This window comes from Myotis yumanensis, unplaced genomic scaffold (assembly GCF_028538775.1).
Source record: "Myotis yumanensis isolate MYYU_CA2020_CCGP unplaced genomic scaffold, mMyoYum1.0.hap1 SCAF_2, whole genome shotgun sequence".
Taxonomy (NCBI): domain Eukaryota; kingdom Metazoa; phylum Chordata; class Mammalia; order Chiroptera; family Vespertilionidae; genus Myotis; species Myotis yumanensis.
The window spans coordinates 44,840,165-44,855,086 of record NW_027223753.1 but is presented as its reverse complement, the minus strand read 5'-3'; the positions used below and the strand labels follow the sequence as shown (position 1 = coordinate 44,855,086).

At 44.4% G+C, this 14,922-nt stretch overlaps 1 protein-coding gene across 2 annotated transcripts in view; it reads right to left on the bottom strand.

The window, feature by feature from the left end:
• Positions 1-14,299, bottom strand: part of ATG4C (autophagy related 4C cysteine peptidase) — an 80,172-nt gene extending 65,873 nt beyond the window's left edge. The window contains exon 1 of one of the 2 annotated variants that reach the window (XM_070405271.1): positions 14,099-14,299. The gene's annotated coding sequence lies outside the window, so the exon portion shown is untranslated. The remainder of the gene's footprint in view (positions 1-14,098) is intronic. The other variant, XM_070405270.1, reaches the window with a different exon arrangement.
• Positions 14,300-14,922: the final 623 nt, after the last annotated feature.

Genomic DNA, 14,922 nt, shown 5'->3' with positions numbered 1-14,922 from the left:
ACATCAATTATTGTATCCATTTCTACTCCCTCTCTTTACCTATACTTGCCAATCCTCTATCCTCATGCACTGAACTTTGTGTTCAGATTATAAACTTAGCATGCTTATCGTTTTTAAGTGGCAAATACGAAGAAACTAGGAGAACAATGTAATTTTTATTTGGACTGTCCCCTTTCAGAGCTAAGGACTAGGTAAAGTAGATGACAGTGAGATAAAGACAAAAGACTGAGAAAACGAAAGGCAACGTGATAAGGGCAGGATACACATATTCAGAAACTTGATTTTAAAATAAGAATAAAGATCGTATAGCAAAAAGACAAATAAGGTTGTTTTGTCTCAAGGATATATCTTTTTTTTTGTTTTTGTTTTTGTTTTTGTTTTGTTTTTTTAATATTTTAATAATTTTTATTTCTTAAAGTATTACAAAGAGTATTACATATGTCTCCTTTTTTCCCCCCCTTGACATTCCCCCAGCCCCTACCCCCCACCCCCCCCCCGCCCCGTGTCTTGTGTCTATTGGTTAATCTTATATGCATGCATATAAGTCCTTCAGTTGGTCTCTTAATCCCCCCCCCAACCCTCCCCAGGCTTCCCACTGTAGTTTAACATTCTGTTCAATGTTGCTCTGCTTCTGTATCTACCCCTGTTCATCAGTCCATACTGGTCCCCTTTATTTGTCCCAACCTCACTGGAGTAGTCTCAACCTCACCAGGGCCGTCTGAGCCTCACCAGGGCCGTTTCAACCTCACCGGGGTCGTTCCTACCTCACGGGGGCCGTTTCAACCTCACCGGGGCCGTCCCGACCTCACCAGGGCCGTTTCAACCTCACCGGGGTTGTCCCTACCACACCGGGGCCGTTTCGACCTGACCGGGGTCGTCCCTACCTCACGGGGGCCGTTTCAACCTGACCGGGGTTGTCCCTACCACACCGGGGCTGTTTCAACCTGACCGGGGTTGTCCCTACCACACCGGGGCTGTTTCAACCTGACCGGGGTCGTCCCTACCTCACGGGGGCCGTTTCAACCTCACCGGGGTTGTCCCTACCACACCGGGGCCGTTTCGACCTGACCAGGGTCGTCCCTACCTCACGGGGGCCGTTCAACCTCACCGGGGTCGTCCCTACCACACCGGGGCCGTTTCGACCTGACCAGGGTCGTCCCTACCTCACGGGGGCCGTTTCAACCTGACCGGGGTTGTCCCTACCACACTGGGGCCGTTTCGACCTGACCAGGGTCGTCCCTACCTCACGGGGGCCGTTTCAACCTCATCGGGGTCATCCCTACCTCACAGGGGCCGTTTCAACCTGACCAGGGTTGTCCCTACCACACCAGGGCCGTTTCGACCTGACCAGGGTCGTCCCTACCTCACGGGGGCTGTTTCAACCTCACCGGGGTCGTCCCTACCACACCAGGGCCGTTTCGACCTGACCGGGGTCGTCCCTACCTCACGGGGGCCGTTTCAACCTCACCGGGGCCATCCCGACCTCACCGGGGCCATCCCAGCCTTACCGGGGAAACAGGAAGTTTGGCCCTCTGTCCCCTGCCGGCGGCTCCCCACCAGACAAAATCTCCAGGCGTTCCTGGTGGTTGAACATCCAGCACTCCTGCCCTCCACCAAGTGCACAGACTGCCTGTCTGCTGTCCCCCAGCGCCCCACAAGAGACTGGGACCAGTGGGCATGTTTGTGCGCTTGCTGGTACAGCAGTTCCACAGTGCCGGCCGAGTCAGGCCCAGCCCTGGCCGGCCCCGGACCCGACTCTGCCCCCCGATTGCGTCCCTCCCAGATGCAAGGAGCTGAAATCTGCAGCCTGCTGGGATGGGCTCTGTACTTGGTGCCTCTGCACATCCTACTCAGTCTCAATGCGCTTCTTTCTATGCGAGGAGTTGAAATCTGCAGTTTGTTGGGTTGGGCTCTGTACTTGGTGTCACATCCTACTCAGTCTCAATGTTCTTTCTCTCCTTCCAGTTGTAGAGCTTCCACTGGGCCAACTTTCCCATGGTTCTGTATGATAGGTGTTTGTCTGATATTTGGTAGTTTCGATGTTGTTGTGTGAGGTAGCACGCACAGGTCTCTTCCTTATGCCGCCATCCTGGTTCTCCTGGGTCTGCTTCTTGAGTGTGTCTCCCATGGCTGCGAGCAGTTGAAGTCTGCAATTTGTTGGGATAGGCTGCAAAAGCGCAGGTGGGTCTTTTTGTGCACCTGGCACAGCTTGGATGGGGATGTAAATTGATTAGGGCTGAGTCTCAGGGAGTCGCCATGGCGGAGCAAATAGCACTGGCTGAGTCTCCGCGGCCCCTTGAATCTCTGCCAGGGCTTTGTGTCCCCCAGTGCCGGCGAGCAGCTGTGCAACAGAGTCTCCCTCGCTTTCTGATGGCTGCAAGGCCGTGCTGCCTCTCCCCGTAGGGTCTGGTGCCTCATGATCCCGCCTGAACCAGCTCAGTGGATTTGAAAGTTTGCAGAAGAAAAGGCGTTTCTACTTGTGAGTCTGGCACAGCTCAGATGGGAATGTAAATTGCGTAGGGCGGGGTCACAGGGAGATGCCGGGGCGGAGACTCAGCGGCCCCTTGCCTATCCAGGACACCAGGACTTTGCGTCCCCCAGTGCCGGCGAGCAGCCGAGCGCCAGAGCCTCCCTCGCTTCCTGACCGCTGGAAGGCCGTGCTGTCTCTCGCCTTGGGGCCTGGGGCCTCAGAGACCCGCCCGAACCAGCTCAGTGGATTTGAGAGTTTGTAAAAGCACAGTCATTCCCTCTTGTGCCTCTGGCACAGCCCTGAGGGTAGGGCGGGGTCACAGGGAGTCGCCAGCATGGAGGAAATAGCGATGGCGGCGTCTCCGCGCCCCTCGCCTCCCCGGGACACCAGGACTTCTTGTCCCTCAGTGCCGGCGAGCAGCCGCGTGTCAAAGCTTCCCTCGTTCTCCGACCACTGCAAGGCCGTGGCCGCCTCTCCCTGTGGGATCTGGGGCCTCAGAGACCCGCCCCGAGCAAGCCCAGAGGATTCGAGGGTTCGTAAAAAACCGAGAATCCATTTGCAGCCCGCGTGGCGTGTGACTGCGTACCTCTGGTTTTGGTGCCTCCGTAGCTCCCACTCAGTCTCACTGCGCTTCTTTCTTTTCTTCCAGTTGTAGATCTCCCACTGGGCCAACTTCCCCATGGTTCTGAGTGGCGGTTGTTTACTTCATAGTTGATAGTTTCAATGATGCTGTGAGAGAGCAGCACACACAGGTCCGCTCCCTACGCCGCCATCTTGGTTCTCCAGGATATATCTTATAAACATTGTTAGGACCCCTCAGGATCACATCCTCCAGTTAAAAACACTCAATGCACAGCAAATTTATAAAGATGACATCAATAAAATGTACTATTTATGTGTTCTTCTCTTTAAAAAGGTAAAAACATCTAAGGAAGAAACTAAGTACTGAGCAGACACTTATTTACACATGACTTGGGTCAAGTTCCAACCAGCAAAATTCTGCACTTGGGCAGCACTGAGCATTATATGCTCACAGACCGTAAAGTCGTCATCATAACCAACCTAAATGGCATATAAAGAGTTGAAATTACTTCAACCACTTGCTCAAAGACTACAGTAATAATGTTTAATGATATCTGACCTATCGTGAGCATTTCTTGTCTTAAGCATTACATCTAAGAACAACATTGTTTACTACAGTTTGATAAACAAAATTTAATTATGTCAGGACCTTAGTAACCTCTGATGAGTGCCAGGTAACTATGAATGTTTGCAGCCTCCATATTTTAAAATGCAACTTTGAAAACTATTAAATATGCAGTCTGCATATAAGAAGTAACATACTGAGTCAAATCAATTAAACAACAAAATAATTAATTACTTTTGGTGAGGAAAAGGTACATCCATATTATTGAGACCAGTAATTACAAGTCATCCTATATAATAAAAGCCTAATATGCCAAGTGTCCGGTTGTCCGGTATCTGTTCAACCAATCAAAGCGTAATGTGCTAATGATATGCTAAGGCCGCTCAGCTGCTCGCTATGATGTGCACTGACCACCAGGGGGCAGACAGTCGACCGGTTGACCAGTCGCTATTATGTGCACTGACCACCAGGGGGCAGACTCTCCGACCGGTAGGTTAGCTTGCTGCTGGGGTCTGGCTGATAAGGACTGAGCAACATGGAACAGACACACCCTGGAGCCCTTTCGCGGTCCCTCCCCAGCTGGCCAACCACCCGCATCTCTCCCCTGCCTCGATCATGCACCAGTGGAGTCCCTCAACCTGGCCTGCGCCCTCTCACAATCCAGGACCCCTCAGGGGATGTCAGAGAGCCGGTTTCAGCCCAATCCTGCAGGCCAGGCTGAGGAACCCCACTGGTGCAAGTATTCGTGCACTAGGCCACTAGTTTAAATATAAAACATCAAATTTACTTATTCATAAAGTATTTAGTGGTTACTTCTGTAAGGTACTATGAGAGATACAATGAACAATGAAACCCAATTTCTGTCCTCATTAACCTTACATACTAATAAGCAAGATGTTTATAACTAATCAAAACTCAAGACTGTTTATGGTTATGTCTTACAATAGAAATAATAAGTGTTATGATTTGTAAGAGAAATAGTTTCCCTTTTCCAATGAAAATATTTACACATGAAAAATGTGTGAATATGTTACAGGGTAACACACAGTCACAACTGGCATTCTTCAAATACAAAGAACTTACAAATAACATAAATCTTTTTATTCTGGGTGTGAATACAGAAAAACACTAGCCATATTTCTTAGGAATGAGTTAAAGTAACCCAAACAATTATGTCTATTGTTAAAGATTAATGCTTGAATTGTATCATCAGTCAAAAGAAGAGCATTGTTTAAAATGTTCCCAATCACAGTTGTTTTGGCTTTCAAATGGCATTGTTTGATGTAATTTTTCTAATTTCTAATTTTAAGTAAAATTCTATTAATTTGAAAATAGAGCTACAAATTTAAAGCCTTACAAAGATAAAAACTGCATATGCTCTATTTGATGTAACTGTTCTGGAGTTCCCCATAACTATATACTATGTTGAAGTTTTAAAATATGTTTACTTTAGTTTTACAGATAACTGATTTTATAAAAAGAGTCTATTAAAAAGTTTCATAGGAACTTAACTACATTTTATTTTATTTTTATTATTAAATGTACTAGAGGCCCGGTGCACAAAAATTTGTGCACTCGGGGGGGGGGGGGGGGGGCGTCCCCTAGCCCGGCCTGTGCCCTCTCACAGTCTGGGACCCCTCGAGAGGTAACGACCTGCTGGCTTAGGCCTGCTCCCAGGTGGCAGAGGGCAGGCCCAATCCCTAAGTGCAGCCCTTGGTCAGGCTCAGAGCAGGGCCGATTGGGGAGTTGGGGCGCCACCCCGTCATGCACAGAGCAGGGCGGATAGGGAGGTTGCAATGCCACCCTCAGTCACTTTCAGGGTAGACTGATTGGGGCGTTGGGGCACCGCCCCGTTACACTCAAGGCAGGGTCGATGGGGAGGTTGCGGCACCACCCCCTGTCACGCACAGAGCAGGGCCGATCAGGGGGTTGGGGCACTGCCCCCTGTCACTCACAGAGCAGGGCCCATCAGGGGGTTGAGGAGCTCCCCCCTGTCACTCACAGAGTAGGGCCGGTAGGGGAGCTGGGGCACCACCTCCTGTCACACACAGAGCAGGAAAGATCAGGGGGTTGGGGTGCTGCACCCTGTCACACTCAGGGCAGGGCCAATGGGGAGGTTATGGCTCTACCCTGTCACACACAGAGCAGGGCCCGTGGGGGCGGGGTTGGGGCCCCGCACCCTGTCACACACAGAGCAGGGCCGATCAGGGGCTTGGTGCGCTGCACCCTGTCAAACACAGAGCCGCAGGGCAATCGGGGGATTGGGGAGCTCCCCCCTATCAGGCACAGAGCAGGGCCCGTGGGGGGGGCAGTGTTGGGGCGCCGCACCCTGTCACACACAGAGCAGGGCCGATCAGGGGGTTGGTGCGCTGCACCCTGTCAAACACAGAGCTGCAGGGCAATCAGGGGATTGGGGAGCTCCCCCCTATCAGGCACAGAGCAGGGCTGATCAGGGGGTTTGGGCGCTGCCCCCTGTCACGCTGATCCCAGTGCCAGGAGGCATATTACCCTTTTACTATATAGAATAGAGGCCTGGTGCATGGGTAGGGGCCAGCTGGTTTGCCCTGAAGGGTGTCCTGGATCAGGGTGGGGGTCCCCACTGGGGTGCCAGGCCAGGCTGGCAGAGGGGCTGAGGGCTGTTTTCCCGCTGGCAGTTGACTAAAAGCTCCGAACTGCTTCTTGTTTTCTTTTTTTTTTTTTTATTCTGGGCCAGCTTTAGCTCTGAGGCCTCGCTGCTGAAAACATGGATACAATGTTGCGGTCCGGGGCTGACTGAAAGCCGGTTTTGTTTAGCTTCTTATTTGCAACATAGTAATAGTTGCTTAGAGTTGCAGTTGAGAGTCCGGCAAGTGAGGCGGGGAACGTTGCAGTCTGCAGTCCCTGGAGGAAGCAAGCCTCCCTGCTCGCTTCCAGCTGCCTGGCTGCCGGCCGCCATCTTGGCTGACAGTTAATTTGCATATACTCACTGATTAGCCAATGGGAAGGGTAGCGGTCGTACGCCAATTACCATGTTTCTCTTTTATTAGTGTAGATTGGGATAACACTGGCCAATAAGATATAGGTTTCAAGTGCACATTTCTATGATACATGATCTGTATATTGTATTGTGTGCTTACCACCCACAGTCAAACATCTTCCATAACCATGTATTTGGCCACCTTTATCCTATACCGCTGGTCGGCAAACTGTGGCTCTCGAGCCACATGCGGCTCTTTGTCCCCTTGAGTGTGGCTCTTCCTAAGCCTTAGGAGTACCCTAATTAAGTTAATAACAATGTACCTACCTATATAGTTTAAGTTTAAAAAATTTGGCTCTCAAAAGAAATTTCAATCGTTGTACTGCTGATATTTGGCTCTGTTGACTAATGAGTTTGCTGACCACTGTCCTATACTATCCCCTACCCCTTCCCTCTGGTAACCACCATACTGTTGTCCGTCTATGAGTTTCAATTTTATATCCCACATATAAGTGAAATCATATGGTTCTTAGCTTTTTCTGACTTATTTCGCTTAGCATAATATTCTCAAAGACTGTTTCAAATTGATAACATAATCACATAGAAAAAAATAATACAAATAACTTTAAACACCTACTTTTACTATACATGTTTAGTGGGATATATAATAAGGACATAAAATGGCAAAGAAATCTTTATTTGGTAAATCTATTATTGGAGGGTGTATCATATAGTAATTCCAAAACTAACTTGTGTGTGTTGTTGTAGGACAGATTCAATGAGTAAATATAATGATGTGGTTGAGAATCAGAATTCGCCCTGTATAAAAAGGGAGATACCATATGAACTAAGACAAGGTGAAAATGAACTCGATGGTTTTGAATTTGAATTGAAGGTATCCTATAAACTCATTTCTTCAAAAAACAGTGTGTGCGTGCATGCGTGTGTGCATGTGTGCGTGTGTGTGTCCATTGACAGGGCCTAGAAATAGTGATATTGCAGTAGCCATGAGAACAGTTGGCCCTTGAACAACACGGGTTTGAACTGTGTCGATCTACTTGTACATGAAGGTTTTTCAATAAATATTTGTAAATGTACTTTCTCTTCATTATGGTTTTCTTAATAACATTTTTTTCTTTAGCTTACTTTATTGTAAGAATAAAGTGTATGTGTATATACTTTACACATACATATATTCTTACAATATATATATTCTTACAAATATATATATATATATATTTGCTGATTGACTGTGTTTTCAGTATGGTTTCCAGTCAAAAGTAAGCTATTAAGTGGTTAAGTTTTGGGGGTGTCAAAAACTATATGCACATTTTCAACTGCACAGGGATCAGCACCCCTAACTACTGCATTGTTCAAGGGTTAACTGTACAGTCAATGCCCAAACCTTGGTTTCTAAGTACCATTTCCCACTAAAATAAACCAGGACCCCATGGTAAAATGGCTGATTCCCGGTCTCAAGCAGGGAATATACAAGGTGAGCCAGGAATATCTTATTGTACAAAAGGTAAGAATTCACCCAAACACCAATGTGGACATAAACAAAGGTCACAGAAACCAGCTTGAAGAGACTAAACGACTTTGAGATAATTTAATCATCAATAAGAATAACAGGTTATAACACACTGGATAAATTTTTTTAAAAAAATCCTTAGCTATCTAGTGATACAAAAATAAAAGGAGAGAGGAGAAATAGCTCTTCTTTAGAGAAGACAGCCAGCAAACATAGGAGGACTGAGAGAAGAAAATCACTATTTGGAAACCGCCAATGCAATGCTTGATTCAGGCAACGATCATCAACAGCTACTAAAAACCACTAACTAGAAAAACAATTGTTGGAAAACAAAATATCCAATGATCTCAAAGCACTACCCCTGCAGATTAATTATTAAGTATAAAAGGGAAAAGATATTGTTTGAACATACAAATCTGGCTAGCTCAAGTGATTAAATTTAACATCACAATAATGGGACAAATTATCATTATATTACTCCTGATGTGATGCTATGGAAAGTTTACAACATCTTCTATGTAATTAACAGTCTTGAAAAAAGCTACTTAACCTGAAACTGAGAGGAAACAATTAGACAAATTCATTTTGTGAAAAAAAAAAAAAAAAATTCATTTTGTGAAGCATTCTACAAAACAACTGGCCTGGACTCTAAAAATGTCAATGTCTTGCCCTGGCCAGCATGGCTCAGTTGCTTGAGCATCATCCTGTGCACCAAAAGATCACAGGTTTGATTCTCAGCTGGGGCACATGCCTGAGTTACAGGCTCAATCCCCAGTAGGGGGCAGCTGATCGATAATTCTCACCATTGATGTTTCTATCTCCTCCTTTCCTCTCTGAAACCAATTTTTAAAGATATTTTAAAAATAAAAATGAATAAATAAAGTAATAATAGGTAATTACAAACTAATCTAACATTAATTTCCTATTATAGCTGTAGGCTAAACATAACCTCTGATAAGAATCTGTGAAAGATGACATGTGATGACTCATCTAGTACGACTGTGAAGAAGCAAAGCATCTTATATAACATTTTCTCCAAACCCAATTTTTTTCAGTTAAAATCTACTAGCTATAAGGAACTCTAAAATTAAAATGTTGTCACAGAAGTCCAGATAATCTGAGACCCCATATCACTATAAAAATAGTAATATTAAACACAAACTCTGTACCAGAAGTTTTGTTAACTTATGCATATATATATATATATACATATATATATATATATATACAGATATATATATATATATATATATATATATATATATCACCTCATTTAATCCTCACAACAGCTCATAAGGCAGGTATTATTATTATCTTCATTTTATACATTAAAAAAACAACAATGGACTAAAACAACAAAATAACTTCTGCAAGGTCATACTGCTAGTAAATAGCAAAACACACCTTTGATCCAGGCAGTCTGACTCCAGAGCCAAACTCTATATGCTCTACTATGAAATGTATTAAATAAACTGGTTGTATTGATTCAATATCTGTCAAAAATTACACAAATGGGATATTTCAAAGGAAATTCAAAACATATATACCAACTGAATAAAGTTAAAGTTTAACCAGATGCCCAATTTAATGCCAAATCTTAAGTGAAAATAAATATGATGTATAACTGCATTACTCAGTTACCTATTCATATATATGGCTGAATATGTTACATAAAAATTCAAAACAAATACCAACATATTTCCAAATGCTTTCACCCAGAACTTTATCCCTGCTCACTCAAGGGAAAAAAAAAAACTTATTTCAGCTACACTATTCCTTAAACATACTTAAATAAAACAATGACATAAGAGGGGGGATAAGAAATTAACCTTGAACACTGATGTCACATTAAAAAATTAACAAACAAAGCATGTCCTGCCAAACCTGGTCATCTTACAATGTTCTCTATCTCAGTGAACTGATTATACTACAATCCATCCAGTTACATAAGCCAAAAAGCTAGTGGTGGGCGATGGCACCTTCCTCTCCCTCATTCCTCATATCCAATCCATCACCCAGTCTACCTCCTAAATAGCTCTAAAATCCATCCACTTCTATCTATCTGCATCACCGCTTTGTCCAAGATATTATCACCATCTGTCATCTGGCCTCTCCCATCTACACTCTTACCTCCTCCGTAATCAGTTTTTCTTCTGTATTACATCAAGTGCTTTTTCATAGCACTTACAATAGCTGCAACTTTAAATTTCTTTGATGGAATCTTTGATTTATGTCTGCCTCTCCCCCTGCTACACAAAAAGTTCTATGAGGGTAGAGACTGTAGTTACTGACCACTATATCACTGTGGACTAGAAGAGTGCTTAGTTAATAAGTAAATGCTAAATGATTGAATGCATGTGAAAGATTACAAATTAATTTATAAATAGTCCTCAAAAAATAAAAATAAAATGGTTATAAGGCTCACTAACCATCATAAGGAGTACCCTATTTCATCATTTCTAGATCACACATTTTTACATTTTAACTCTGAAACTGAATACATTTTAGAGTTGGCAATCTTTGTTTAATTGGCAATATTTTTTTCATAGTGGCTCATAAAATAATGATGCATCTTGGAATTTTTTAAAAATCTCATGACTTGAGCCTGGCCAGTGTGACTGTCTGTGGTTGAGCACTGACCCATGCACCAAGGGGTCGCCAGTTCCATTCCCGGTCAGGGCACATGCTCTCATGGATGTTTCTAACTCTCCCTTCCTCTCTCTCTAAAAATCAATAAAAACATATTTTTTAAAAAAATATTGTGGCCCTGGCCAGTGTGGCTCAGTGGATAGAGTGTCAGCCCTTGCACCGAAGGGTCGCAGGTACGATTCCCAGTCAAGGGCAGAATACTGGGTTACAGGTTCTATCCAAGGCCCTGGTCGGGGTGCATGTGCAAGGCAACCAATCGATGTGTCTCTCTCACATCCGTGTTTCTCTCTCTCTCTCTCTCTTCCCCTCCTTGCCTCCCTTCCACTCTCTCTAAAAAATCAATGGAAAAAGAAAAAAAAAATCTCATAATTTGATGAAATAGGAAAATCAGTTCAAGCCTAATAATCTAGTCTCCTTTCTCCTTTGGCCACCACAGTACTACAAACATTCAATAATTAACAGAGCCTACTGGTTCTTTCACCAATAGCTGTTAAATCCATTCCTTTCTTCCATTCCCACTATAATAACACTAGATCTAATTCCTCATTGCCTCATAGCTGCACTCTTGTTCTAACTTCATTCATTTAAACATTGTTTCAAATTCAACCAACCCTGTGCACCTATGTACAAGAAACTGAAGATACAAAGCAGTCCAGTTACCTGTCCCTTCTTCTAATCTCTCTCCTACAATTCAGAATTTTGTTCATTTTATGCCTCAAGCTAGAATTACTTTCCTCCCAATTTCTACCTACTAAATCCCTACTTGCTGTTTAAGTTATAAATCAAATCTCATATATTTCATGAAATTTCCCCTAGTTAATCTCTTTTCAACTTTAACATTCTAAAACACATACAATCTAATGTGTATTGGCTATATTCTCTGCTTCTTGAAGGCAAGGTTTACATTTCATACATTCTGTTAGAGTGTAAGCTCCCTATGAGCAGGGCTTTCATCTGTTTTGCTTACTGTTATTTCCAGAACCTGGGAGAGTATCTGGTACATAATAGCTCTGCAGCAAATATTTATTGAATTAATGCTCTTTACATATTTTAGGGTAAAAAATAAATTTTTGCAACTGTGTAAGCCAATCTTTACAGTTGGGAAAGAAAAGAACTAGACTAAATAACTTAAACTCTTTGAGTTTTAGATTCTTCCTCTGCTAAATGTAAATAATGTTCAATAGCTCAATGAATTAAAATGATTAAATGAAATAATGCTTTAATAGCATCTAGTACAAACCTGAGGACAAGAGCAACACTCTCAATTAATGTTTTGATGATTTGGGGTTAGTGGTAAAAAGTATTCAATAAATGCCCATGAAATGAATACAGTCTCAGGAAAAATATAAAAACTTTACTTAATATTGAGCCTCTTATCAGCTACCCAATAAAGAATTCCATGAGTGAATTTTGAAATATTTACATTTAGCCACAAATAGTATGGCTGAAACCATTTCTGATTAATTAGAAATAATTTCAATTTGACAGGGTACAAGTATTAACATTTATATTTTATTGACACATAAAGATTACATTTGACTGCTTAAAGAAAAATGATAACTTTATTATAATTTCTATAGTGCAATAACCTATATATATAAAAAGCCAATGACCAGAACGACCAGTTGCTATGACGCCCTCTGCGGCCAGCAAACGGGCCCAATCGGGGGTGGGATCAGGCGGCCAACTGCCTGCGGCCCCTCCCCCCCCCGTCAACCCTGCCCCTGATAGGCCCCCACCACCCTGATCGGCCTGCGGCTCCTCCCCCCAGGCAGCTCCGCCCCCGATCAGCCCCCCACACACACATCAATCGGGGTGGGGCCCACCAGCCAATCACCCATGGCCCCTCTCCCCCACCGGCCCAGCCCTGATCGCCCCAATCAGCGGCGGGTCGGCCGGCCAACCTCCCACCGTCTCCTCCTCCCAACAGGCCCAGCCCCAATCCGCCCAATTGGGGCCAGGCCAGCCGGACCCCACCTGTGCACGAATTCATGCACTGGGCCTCTAGTTAGAATAGAAAAGCTGCAAACTCATTTGGGTTACATGGTACCCAAAAAGTCAGATCGACAATAATTTCTGTCTACATCAGCGAATAGTATACAGTGCTGTTTTACCAGATCTGTCAAAATATAAAGAACTACCTCATAAACAATTACAACAAATAAATTTTTCAATATATTTGCATTCATTTTACAGGAAAAGAACATCAATTTTTTTTAACTTTTTACTAAGTCATACAATTTCATATACTGGCTACTTTTTAACTTTAAACTGTTCTCAAAAACTTTACAGTGAATGAACTGATAATTAATTCAACATAGCATCAGATTATTGAATTAATTATAAACTCTTCCTTATTCAGGGAAGGAAGCTGTATTAATGTGTAAATTGGACCATACACAGTCTTTGCCTTTCAAAGCTTTTCCAATCCCTCTGGGTACTTTCAATGATTCATAATCTAATTACAAAAGCACTAGCAACCAAGGAGGAAAGAGTATTCCCTTGAGTCTATCTTCTATTAATTGACATAAAATCATTGCAAAAATTCCAAAAGGGGCATACGTTGCAGGTAGGGAAAAAAAATCCCATCTAAATACCGAATTCAGATATAAAGAGATGTACAGTCACGTATTCTCCTCTAACTTACAGGGTAGCAATGAACTCCCTATGGGAAAATAATCAATACAAAACAAAAATGTAAGCCAAAGAAAGCTTAAGAAATAGAAACTCAATAAGCAGAAGACATGCTGAGTGACCACTGACATCCTTCTCATTCATTAGTCATCATAAATATCTATTCTCCAACCTAAAAGCCCTCACATGTGGATGGAGGTAGAAGAGCGGAGGGTGAAGCGAGAACCCAATCAAGCCACTGAAAGTTTGCCTGGATGCAAAAGCATTAAGATATTCAGAGGAGTATGTTCAGGTCTGAAGCAGTAACAAAGGCCAAATCTGGGGGAAAGATTTAGGAATGAGAAGATTGCGATCTCAGGAATCCGATTTGGGGGTGGGTTTTTTGTTGTTGTTGCTGATTTTCCCCCCCTTTCTTGTACCTTCTTCCACGGGGAGAAACGGGGGAGGAATTAAATGGATGCGATAGCGCCGGGGACCAGAGGTCGTGCCTGGAACAGCTCAGGAAAGACACAAGGAGAGAGGGCACGGGACGGCTTACTAAGGTTTGTTAGCTCCGAGTGCCAGCAAGGGCAAGAAGTCAGAAGACAAATGACACTAGAAAGGAGACATGAGGGCGGAGCCAAAACCCTCAAAGCCCCAACTGTTGGGCACAGGGTCTCCACTGCGGGCAGGGCCCCCCAAGGATCGGGAACCCGGACAGTAACTCCCCACCTGTTCCGGACTCCCTTCGCCTCAGGTCGAATCCCTCAGCGAATCAGCAGTGGAGAAGTGTACAAAATGTGCAGGAGCCACCGACCCGGGAAACGTTCCAGCTCTAGCGTAAGCCGCCACAGAAACAGCCCGCCAGCAGCCGCTCCGACCTCAGCACCGCGCACAGGCACCTCCAGTCCCCCGGCCACCGTAGTAAGAGGAACGGCCTCCCTTTCAAACCCAATAGATCAGCCACTTCCGGGGTACCGACTTCCTTCAATTGGCGGCAGCGGTAACAGCCGCCTACGAACTCCTGCTCCGCTAACTTCATCCATCCCTTTGTCCGCCTCCCCATTCCCTGAAGTCACCACACCGCAAGCGCAGGACCAAGGGAAAGTATCCATCTGTAAGCGGTGTCTCTAATAGACAAACCACATTCTGCCTGCCGTGAGTTCCGGTTGAACGATTGGACTTCAACTCCCAGCATGCCATGCAACACCACGCCCTGTCTGGTTGCAGGAACTACAAGATCCAGTATGCACTGCGCCCCTCATTCTACACACACACACACACACACACACACACACACACACACACACACACACACACACACACACACCACCCACCCCCCCACCACCCCCCCCCCCCCACACACACACACACACACCACCCACCCCCATCCCAAAGGCAATTTCAGAGTACTTCCTACCAAGCCCCGCTTTGGTAAAAATAGCCGTATTCCCTCCTAAACGAAGCTACAGTTGAGACTATAGGTAAATACTTTTAACAATGTTAAGAAATGTATGCACTCGTTTTCCACATTCAGATTATTTTCAAGGATTGAA